The sequence below is a fragment of the Hippopotamus amphibius genome, chromosome 6 (assembly GCF_030028045.1).
Source record: "Hippopotamus amphibius kiboko isolate mHipAmp2 chromosome 6, mHipAmp2.hap2, whole genome shotgun sequence".
NCBI lineage: Eukaryota > Metazoa > Chordata > Mammalia > Artiodactyla > Hippopotamidae > Hippopotamus > Hippopotamus amphibius.
The window spans coordinates 146,676,198-146,686,458 of record NC_080191.1 but is presented as its reverse complement, the minus strand read 5'-3'; the positions used below and the strand labels follow the sequence as shown (position 1 = coordinate 146,686,458).

The following is a 10,261-nucleotide window of genomic DNA, read 5'->3' as shown; positions in this document are numbered from 1 at the left end:
TCAGTTGTTGCTTTAAAAAAAAACTGAGGAAGAAAGATGGAGGCGAAGTAGAAGGACATGGAAAGCATCCCTCTCCACAGATGCATCAGGAATACATCAAAAGATGCAATAATTCCCACAGAGAACCAGCTGAACACCAGCAGACAATCTTGGACACCAGAAAGGACTGCAAAGATCCCAACATAAATGGTATTTGTTTGACGCAGCACTCTGCCATTAGTCTGGGGCTTGGACAGTCTTCTTTAAACCCCTTTATTGTGGGCACAAGCAACCTCTGAAGTCTGCACTACTCCATAAGAAGTCAAGTAGGAGGCTCTGGGGAGGGAGCACTGAATCCAGGATGCTAGACTACTAGGGAGTCCTCAGACACAGGGAAGATTAATTGCAGAGAACTCTCATGGAACCTTGTATCAGAGTCTAAGACCTGGCTTCGTCCGACTGTCTGCAACTGCCAGTGCTGGATACCCCACACCAAACTACAAACAAGACAGGAACACAAACCCACTCATCAGCACATAGACTACCTAAAGCCATATTAGCCTCACAGATACCCTAAAACACACCACCTGACACAGCCCTGCTCATCAGAGAGAAAAAACACAGAGCCACACACTGGAAAGCAGACACCAGATCCCCCCCCACCCGCCACCAGGAAGCCTACTCAAGACACTGGACAAACCCCACCACAGGGGGCAGAGGGCAGAAACAAGAGGAATTACTACTAGGCAGCACAGGGAAAGGAGACAGCAAATCCTATAAATTAGACAAAATGAGAAAACAAAGAAACACCATGTAGGCAAAGGAGCAGGAAAAAAACCCACAAGACCAAATACATGAAGAGGAAATAGGAAAATTGCCTGAAAAAGAATTCAGAGTAATGATAGTAAAGATGATCCAAAATCTCGACAACAAAATAGAGAAAATACAAGAAACATTTAATAAGGACTCAGAAGATCTAAAGAGCAAACAAACAGTAATGGACAATAAAATAACCGAAATTAAAAATACTCTAGATGGTATAAACAGCAGAATAACTGAGGCAGAAGAATGAATAAGTGAGTTAGAAGATAGAATGGGGGAAATAACTGCCACAAAGCAGGAAAGAGAAAAAAGAATAAAAAGAATGGAAGACAGTCTCAGGGACCTCGGTGACAACATTAAGCGCACCAACATTCGAATCATAGGCATCCCAGAAAAAAGAAAAAAAGAAAGGGTCTGAGAAAATATTTGAAGAGGTTATAGTGGGAAACTTCCCCAACATGGGAAAGGAAATAATTAATCAAGTCCAAGAAACGCAGAGAGTCCCATACAGAATAAACCCAAGGAGAAATATACTGAGGCACATAGTAATCAAACTAATGAAAATGAAACACAAAGAAAAAATATCAAAAGCAGCAAAAGAAAAGCAACAAATAACATATAAGGGAAAACCCATAAAGATAACAGCTGATCTTTCTGCAGAAACTCTGCAGGCCAGAAGGGAATGGCAGGATATACAGAAAGTCCTGAAAGAGAAAAACCTACAGCCGAGAATACTCTACCTAGCAAGAATCTCATTCAGATTTGACGGAGAAATCAAAAGCTTTACAGACAAGCAAAAATTAAGAGAATTCAGCACCACCAAACCAGCCTTACAACAATTGCTAAAGGAACTTTTCTAAGCATGAAACACAAGAGAAGGAAAAGACCTACAAAAACAAACACAAAACATTTAAGAAAATGGTAATAGGAACACACATGTCAATAATCACCTTAAATGTAAGTGGATTAAATGCTCCAACCAAAAGACACAGACTGGCTGAATGGATACAAAAACAAGACCCTTCTATATGCTGCCTACAAGAAACCCACTTTAGACCAAGGGACACATATAGACTGAAAGTAAAGGGATGAAAAAAGATATTCCATGCAAATGGAAGTCAAAAGAAAGCTGGAATAGCAATACTCATATCAGACAAATTAGACTTTAAAGTAAAGACTATTACAAGAGACAAGGAAGGACACTACATAATGATCAAGGGATCAATCCAAGAAGAGCATATAACAATTGTAAATATCTATGCACCCAACATAGGAGCACCTCAATACATAAGGCAAATGCTAACAGCCACAAAAGGGGACATCGACAGTAACACAATAATAGTAGGAGACTTTAACACCCCACTTACATCAATGGACAGATCATCCAAACAGAAAATAAATAAGGACACACAAGCTTTAAATGACACATTAGACCACCTCAACTTACTTGATATTTATAGGACATTTGTTTTCTCTTCTGGCTTACTTCACTAGAGTCTGTCATACAGAGTGAAGTAAGCCAGAAAGAGAAAAACAAATACTGTATGCTAACTCATATATATGGAATCTTAAAAAAAAAAAAAGGTACTGATGAACCCAGTGACAGGGCAAGAATAAGGATGCAGATGCAGAGAATGGACTGGAGGACATGGGGTTTGGGGGGCAGGGGGCAAAGGGGAAGCTGGGACGAAGTGAGAGAGTAGCATAGACATATATACACTACCAACTGCAAAATAGATAGCTAGTGGGAAGTTGCTGTATAACAAAGGGAGATCAACTCGATGATGAGTGATGCCTTAGAGGGCCAGGACAGGGAGGGTGGGAGGGAGTCGCGGGAGGGAGGGGATATGGGGATATATGTATAAATACAGCTGATTCACTTTCGTGTACCTCAAAAGCTGGTATAAAAGTGTAAAGCAATTGTATTGCAATAAAGAGCTAGAAAAAAAAAACAATTGAGATACCTATGTTTGCAAAAAAATAAAAAGGGAAATTAGGAAGAAAATGTTCTGCTTTTCAAAGTAGTAAGGTTTCTTTCTTTCTCATGTGTATATTTGATTTACTTTTTAAAATAGTTAATACAATCATATGGTTCCAAAACTAAAAATACAGTGGTAGTTAAATAAGCACTCACTTCTTTAGCTTCTTTTCCAGGCCTAAACCTACTGATCAACTTGGAAATTCAAGTCTCTAGGTCACCTAACATTGGCTTTTGCCATTCATATATATACATATACATATATATATATATATATATATATATATATATATATATTTTAAAGTTTTTAATGTGGATTTATTTTCACTGCATTTCTTTGAGGTCAATATAGTTTCCTCTCTGATAGCGGCCTCAGAGCAGTGACCAGTCAGAATGAGGATAAAAATATTTGCCAGATGCCTGCCAGCCCGGGTGAGATGCCAAGAAAGAACTCAGGCCAGGTGTGTCAGCTGTGAGCTTGCATCTTTGGTGAGGACACCACTCCCTGGCTTGGAACCTCAGGTGCTCTGCACCTGAGACTTGGTGCACAGCCACCTTCTTTCCTCTCGTCCATTACACAACAGAACAATGTGGGACACAACTTGGTGTTTCCTTTTGAAACATTATTGAACTTTGATTTGTCATGAATTGACAGTCTCTGGTAGAAGTTTGAACTTATGAGATAGAATCTTTGAAGCTATAGCATATAGTGCTCATCTTGCATTTTATGTGATGCCTGAAACAAATCTAGAGGAAGGAGAAGGAAGGAAGGGAGCAGTGCAGAATCCCTCCAGAGCAAGCACTGCCTAGAGGCTGACCACCCTACTACCTCACACATGTCACCATAGGGAAGTGCCATGGAGATTAGTCATCAAAAGTTGATGAGACTACCTTACTTTGGGATGCCTCCAAAGCAGGCCTGAGACAAGGACTTGAATGCAGGTGATTTATTTGGGAGGTGATCCCAGGAAGCCCACATGAGGGAGTGGGTGAGACCAGAAAAGGAAAAAAGCCAATAAGGGGTGAGCTAATGTGTGTTACCACTATGGACAGCCCTACGGGGGGCCCTGTAAGAAAACTTGTAGTACACATCTCATAATTGTCCCAGTGAAAGACGCAGAGTTGGCCATTTACCCATTGACTTCTGTCAGCCACTGGTGGAGGGCACAATTCTCCCTTGCATCTGAGTTATGCCTGAGTTAGATCCAACAAGCTCCTACAGTGCAGGAGCAAGCCTTCTGTTTGAAGCAGAGAAATACAGGTGCTTGAGATGGGAAATGACCTGTGTGGTTGCAGGTGAACTCAGAAAGGGGATGTGGGGTAAGGCAGCAAGAGCTGTTGAGGCCACGTGATTACCTTCTAACGTCATTCCACTAGATAATCGACACAAATGCCTTTCTTCTGGACTACCAGTTTCACCCGGCATAGGCATATTTCGACAAGGCTCTGTAGGGTCCATGGTCTGCAAAAACACAGCAGGATTTTTTTCACTGTTAGTCATGTGTTCAGTGAAATGAGTGAGAGACTTAAGGCTATCGGGCCAATGGAGTTGAAGAAATGAGGCACTAGAGACAAGTCTCATCTAATTACCATTAAAGCCCTCTTTGGTACCATACCTGTTCTGGATTCCATGGTGCTTGGGTCTGTTTTTGCAATGCCAGGGGGATTGAATGTAGTCTATAAAATTTTGTTACACTTCTGACATGGTAATTTATTATTTTTAATCAATCTACCAAATTTTACCTAAAATGTAAACTATTCCCAAATCTACAGAAACGTCCCTATGTCACAAAGGTCCCTGGGGAGGATGATGAGTCCTTGGCATCTACCACACCTGAGTGTTATGGTCTGGGCTCCACTTTGCTTCCCCAGTTTCATCTTTACACTTGTGAGCAAGTGCTTATTTACTTATCACTATAACATCTGTCAGTGCCCAAATTTTCTTTAAAAATAGACCAAATGTCTCCCCTCAAAATTCTTATGTTGAAACCTAATCCCCAAAGTAATGGTATTTGGAGGTGGGGTCTTTGGGAGTCGATCCAGGTCGTGAGTGTGGAGCCCTCATGTATGGAATTAGTACCCTTAGAAAAGAGACCCCAGAGAGCTCCGTCAACCTTTCCTCCACATAGGAAACAACGAGAAGAAGGCCATCTATGAACCAGAAAGCAGGTCCTCACCAGACACTGAATCTGCTAGTACCTTGATCTTGGAATTCCCTGCCTCCAGAATTGTGAGAAATACATTTCTGTGTTTATAAGCCACCCAGATTATATCATTCTGTTATAGCAGCCTGAATGGACGAAGGCACTTTTTAATGTTGTGCCTGTTATCGTTTGAATGTCCCAAATTTTACATGTGTATATTTTATAATTATATATATATTTATTTTTTAATAGACTTTTTATTTTTTAGAGCAATTTTAGCTTCACAGCAAAACTGAGCAGACAGTGCAAAGGATTCACACACACTTCTCCCCTCACACACACACAGCCTCCCCACTATCAGCAGCCTGCACCAGACTCTTACATTTGCTACAACGACGAACTTACATTGACACCTCTCTACTGCCGAAAGTCCACCTTACCTTAGGGTTGGTTCACTCTTTGTGTTGTACATTCCTTGGGTCTTGACAAGTGTATAATGACATGTACCTACCATTACAGTCTCACACAGAATAGTTTCACTGCCCTAAACCAAATTATATTTTAAAGCAAATATAATCGGACACTTCCAAGGAAATATTCTGGGGTTGACCAGATCTTTCACTTTGCCAGCCAGCTAAATAACTGAAGCTCCAAATCTATGTTTCTACAAACTCACCATTTGGAGTTCCTCAGGCATGGATCAACCCATGAGTCTTTAAACATTAACTTCTACATTTTCAGGGTATCTTCTTCTACATGTTTAGAAACATGTAGACAATTTATGAACCAAGGTCGCTTTGCTATGGCAGATGAAATGCTCTTGAGTCAAAGTACAGACTGGGATATCCATTCTGAATGCAGAGCATGTCTGATAATCCCAAATACGGGAATGGAATGGTGCTTAGGTTTGCATTCGGGCTGGATTTCTTTGACCTAGAGCTCTAATCCTGGATGCCCAGCACTTTAGGAGGATGAAGACTCCTTAATCTCTGTCTTCAGACTCTTACCCTCAACAAACCCTTCCAGGCAGCACACAGACGATTTAGCTAGTGCTAATTCTGTCTCAACTGATTAGGGCAATAGTAGTAAGATATGAACTCCATGAACTAAAGCCCTTGCCGAATCAGCAGATATTTACTGAGTACTGCTACTACTGAGAACGCTTGCCTGTCTTGTGCACAGCAGCCAGGTGCCAGTTCCATTATATTTCTTTACATGGCTTTACCATGACCATTTATTAAAGTTAGTACAATTTAAGTTTGGCCAACACTGAATTTGAGCAATTATATGTGGAATATTTGTTGCATGTACAATGCATGAGTTCCGGGATTATATTCATTAAGATAAATTAATTTTTAAATAACTGCTATAGTTGGTAAGTTTTCACATTTGAAAGGTGGATCAGTAGAATTAAATATTTCTATAGTTCTGAGAAAAATAAATATAAATTCTTAAATTAAAACTAGAGGGAGATACTCTTAAGGGTCTTTCGTGTAAGTTATAAAGCAATCAGTAGCTTCACATATTCACTATTCTAGGTATCTTATATTAATGTGTGTTTTGAAAAGCATGTTAATGCTAACATGTACTTATGTATATTTTTAGTGTTTTAAAATAATAAATGGGAAATCTTTTTTTAAATTAGGAAGGCAAAGAGAGCTGCCCCAAAGCGTTTCATGATCGCATACTTTTAGCAGAAAAACTAGCAATGAGAGAGATGATGGCAATTTTTCATTGCTAAGTTAGAAGTGTGAAAAGTCTAATTTTATATCCAATAAGAAAAAAGTTTTTTAAAATAATTATATAAATGTTGTTTAATTGTGTAAAGTAAAAATAACTATTGATATTCAAAATACATTTGTTAATTGAAACAAAGTTTAAGGTAAGACTAGATGAATAACTGGCATAAAATATTTGGTTGTTTCTAATTGTAGATACACATATTTCCTGAGAAGAGTACATGGGAATTCTAAAATTATCTAAGCACTTATCTCAAGTGGAAGAAATAGTTACATTTAAAATACCTTCAACCCAAATGTGCAGCATGGTTATTTATAACAGGACAAATGACATTGCTCCTTAAAATCTGAGCAGCTGGTGTCACCTTCGGCCCCATCCTACCTCTTCCACAAGACTCTGCCCGATCCTAGGGATTTCATCTTCGTGAGCGCTCAGGTTCTGAGTTTACGCCCCTGTGGGGCTCCCACTCGACTTCCTTAGCCTTTCCCTCCTCTCTGCTCTACACTGACTCAGAACGCAGTCCACTGCCCTCAATATCCACAGAAAACCATTCACACCAGGTAATACACATATGTAGCTGATTTTACTGAGGTCTTGGCTCGTTGGAGGAGGGGTGTCAAAAACAACTCAAAATTGAACATTAGACTTCTCCATTGTGAAACATTCCTTTGGTCAGTTTTGACAATGTAAGCTCTGGCTTCTTGCTCTTTTTTTTTTTTCTTCTTTTTTAAAAACCTTCTCTCAGCTGCTACCACAACAGCTCCAAAGCAATTCCTCCCACTCTGTTTTGCAGAGGCCCCTCTCGCCCCTCTCACTGAGTCTGCTCTGAATCTTTCCTCAGTGGGCCTTTGACTCTGGTCTCTTTGTATCTTCCGCCCCTACTCATCTTTGCCAAGGATAGGGGAGAATTTGAGAGATTTCTTTCCTACTGGGTTGAATTATACCACTAACATCTCACTTTAGAAGGCAGCTAGATTTAATTTTGGTTTTAAATAACAATAAGCACTTTCTCTGTTATACAAGCACAGTATAAATGAAAACGAGTTAGCACTATAGTGGCAAGTAGTACTGACAACAAAGACAGTTAATACCAAAGCATTTGGAGGTGCCCCTAAACATATTTCACTTTTACTGAAGGCATATGCTTTAGCACTCTTCTAAATGCATCATATCACAGCACATTCCCTGGAAAGTGTTGTTGAAGACAGTTGGCTTGTGTGTGCTTTCCTCACCTCCTATTTCTTTTCACTGTGGAAGCTCATTTTCGTCAGATCCATCCATGTATTCTTTTTTCTTTTTTAAGTAATTAATTTACTTATTGGTTGCATTGGGTCTTCATTACACATGGGCTTTCTCTAGTTGATGAGCTGGGACTACTCTTCGTTGTGGTGTGCAGGCTTCTCATTGTGGTGGCTTCTCTTGTTGTGCGGCACGGGCTCTAGTTGCAGGCATCAGTAGTTGCAGCACGTGGGCACAGTAGTTGTGGCTCTCAGGCTCTAGAGCATAGGCTCAGTAGTTGTGGCACACAGGTTTAGTTGCTCTGCAGCATGTGGGATCTTCCTGGACCAGGGACTGAACCTGTGTCTTCTGCACTGGCAGGCGGATTCTTAACCACTGCGCCACCAGGAAAGTCCCCATCTATGTATTTTGAAATGAAAAGTTCTAGGTCTATTTGCAAGTATTAGGATGAAAAGGGATAAACCTTTGTCATCATTAAGCAAGTAGAAATTATGTAATTTCTTTTCTTCTTGAAATCAACATCATTTAAGTGAGACTACAGTTCATACATATTATGTTCATTTTCTTCAAAAGATTGTGCAGCAAAACCCATTATATGTAAATTTGTACATAGACAAGTGGAATTCTAGTAGTGCTCATATAATTGAGCTGAATTTTAGATATTTACAATATATTTTAGATATTGTAAAGAAAGAGTTAAGAAATATTAAAATAAGAGATTTTTTTCATGATTATCATTGATTGTTCCTCAATTTTCTTCCCAAAATTTTCTACTCTGGCATTTCATGGTCCATACATCATGACAATTTTTTTGCATATAGTTATGTGCAGTAATGGAGGCCATTAAAGTAAGAATGAGGAGTAAACATATAGCAGAGACACGCAGAAGCAGGGACTTTATTTAAAGATAATAAAACACTTAAATTTATATAACAACTTTGAAATGACCTTATTTCAAATAAGCTTCCTTTTACTTTTACTTAAAAAAACAAACTAAAGCAAGGCAATGTTTACTTATTTATTTGGAGGGAGCAGTGTAGCAGTATAGCATCTTTACTCTTTCGTAACTTCAGCCAAACAAGAATTTATTAGCTAACATACGGTTGGTAATGAAGCCAATAAACTTTATAGATAAATCTAAGTATTTCTCTATAAATATTTATTTTTCCCAAGTGTATCATGTTTTATAGTGTACCCAGCGGTTTGGGGAGGAATGCTGTTGATGGTATTTATACAAGAATAATACAAGAATATTTCCTTACGTCTTCATTTTTTCATTAGACCCATATAGAACTGTATTCCTTTTCAGATAAAATTGTTCTTTTATTTTTATGTGCAAATATTTTTTTTTCTGAAAGTAACTAGCCTCAGTTTGGACTAATCAATGTGTAAATTTGTGTACTTACATCCCCTGTGAAGACGTCTTGGTTTAGACATTGCTCATGGAAGTACCATCCCAAGACTTTCTTTCAATTGCAGAAGCTTCTCTGACTGCAGGCTGAAAAACAAATCTGACAACTGTGTCAGACGGTCTTAATTAATTCACCTTGCCTTATATACGAACACAACTAAGTTGATTAGTCCTATTTCATGACAGAAACGCTGTCCTCTACATCCTCTACAGATAGGAGAAAAGACGTTAAGCCCCAGGAAAGTGCACCACAGTGTACATAAACCTGTCTCAGAGTTTAGCCTTTACTTTAATCCTTCCTTAGCCTTTAAGATGCTTTGTGGGCATTCAGTTAATGCCACTCTTCAATTTGACACAAATGTAATATACTATGCAAATAAGTAATAAGCTTTCCTTTGATGGAAATAGAACTATTTTATATTTCCAACAGGTTTTTAAAATATATATTTTATTTATTTATTTGGTTGCACCAGGTCTTAGTTGCAGCTTGCAGGCTCCTTAGTTGCGGCTCACTTTCTCCTTAATTGTGGCATATGTGGTCCTTAGTTGCAGCCTGTGTGCTCCTTAGTTGCAGCTCACTGACTCCTTAGTTGTGGCATTCAAACTCTTAGTTGTGGCATGCATGTGGGATCTAGTTCCCTGACCAGGGATCGAACCCAGGCCCCCTGCATTGGGAGATCAGAGTTTTAACTGCTGCGCCACCAGGAAAGTCCCTCCAACAGGTTTTGAGTGGAAAAGTTCCTTTTACAAGAAGGAATAAAAAAAGTTATTTTCCACAGAACTGCAAAATTAAACAAAACATGGCATTATATTTAAAGAAGAAGCTTCTAGAATTGACAACTGTAATTCCTACAGACAGTGAAAAAACCTTTCATGGTCTGTGTGAGAGCTTTATATAAAAGTGAAAACATGGAATTTTGAAATAGACCTGTTCTGTTACTAAAGAAA

General features: G+C 39.0%; 1 long non-coding RNA gene across 1 annotated transcript in view; it reads left to right on the top strand.

Moving 5' to 3' along the window:
• Positions 1-10,261, top strand: part of LOC130855181 (uncharacterized) — a 77,480-nt gene that overhangs the window by 41,364 nt on the left and 25,855 nt on the right. The gene's annotated exons all lie outside the window — the stretch shown is intronic.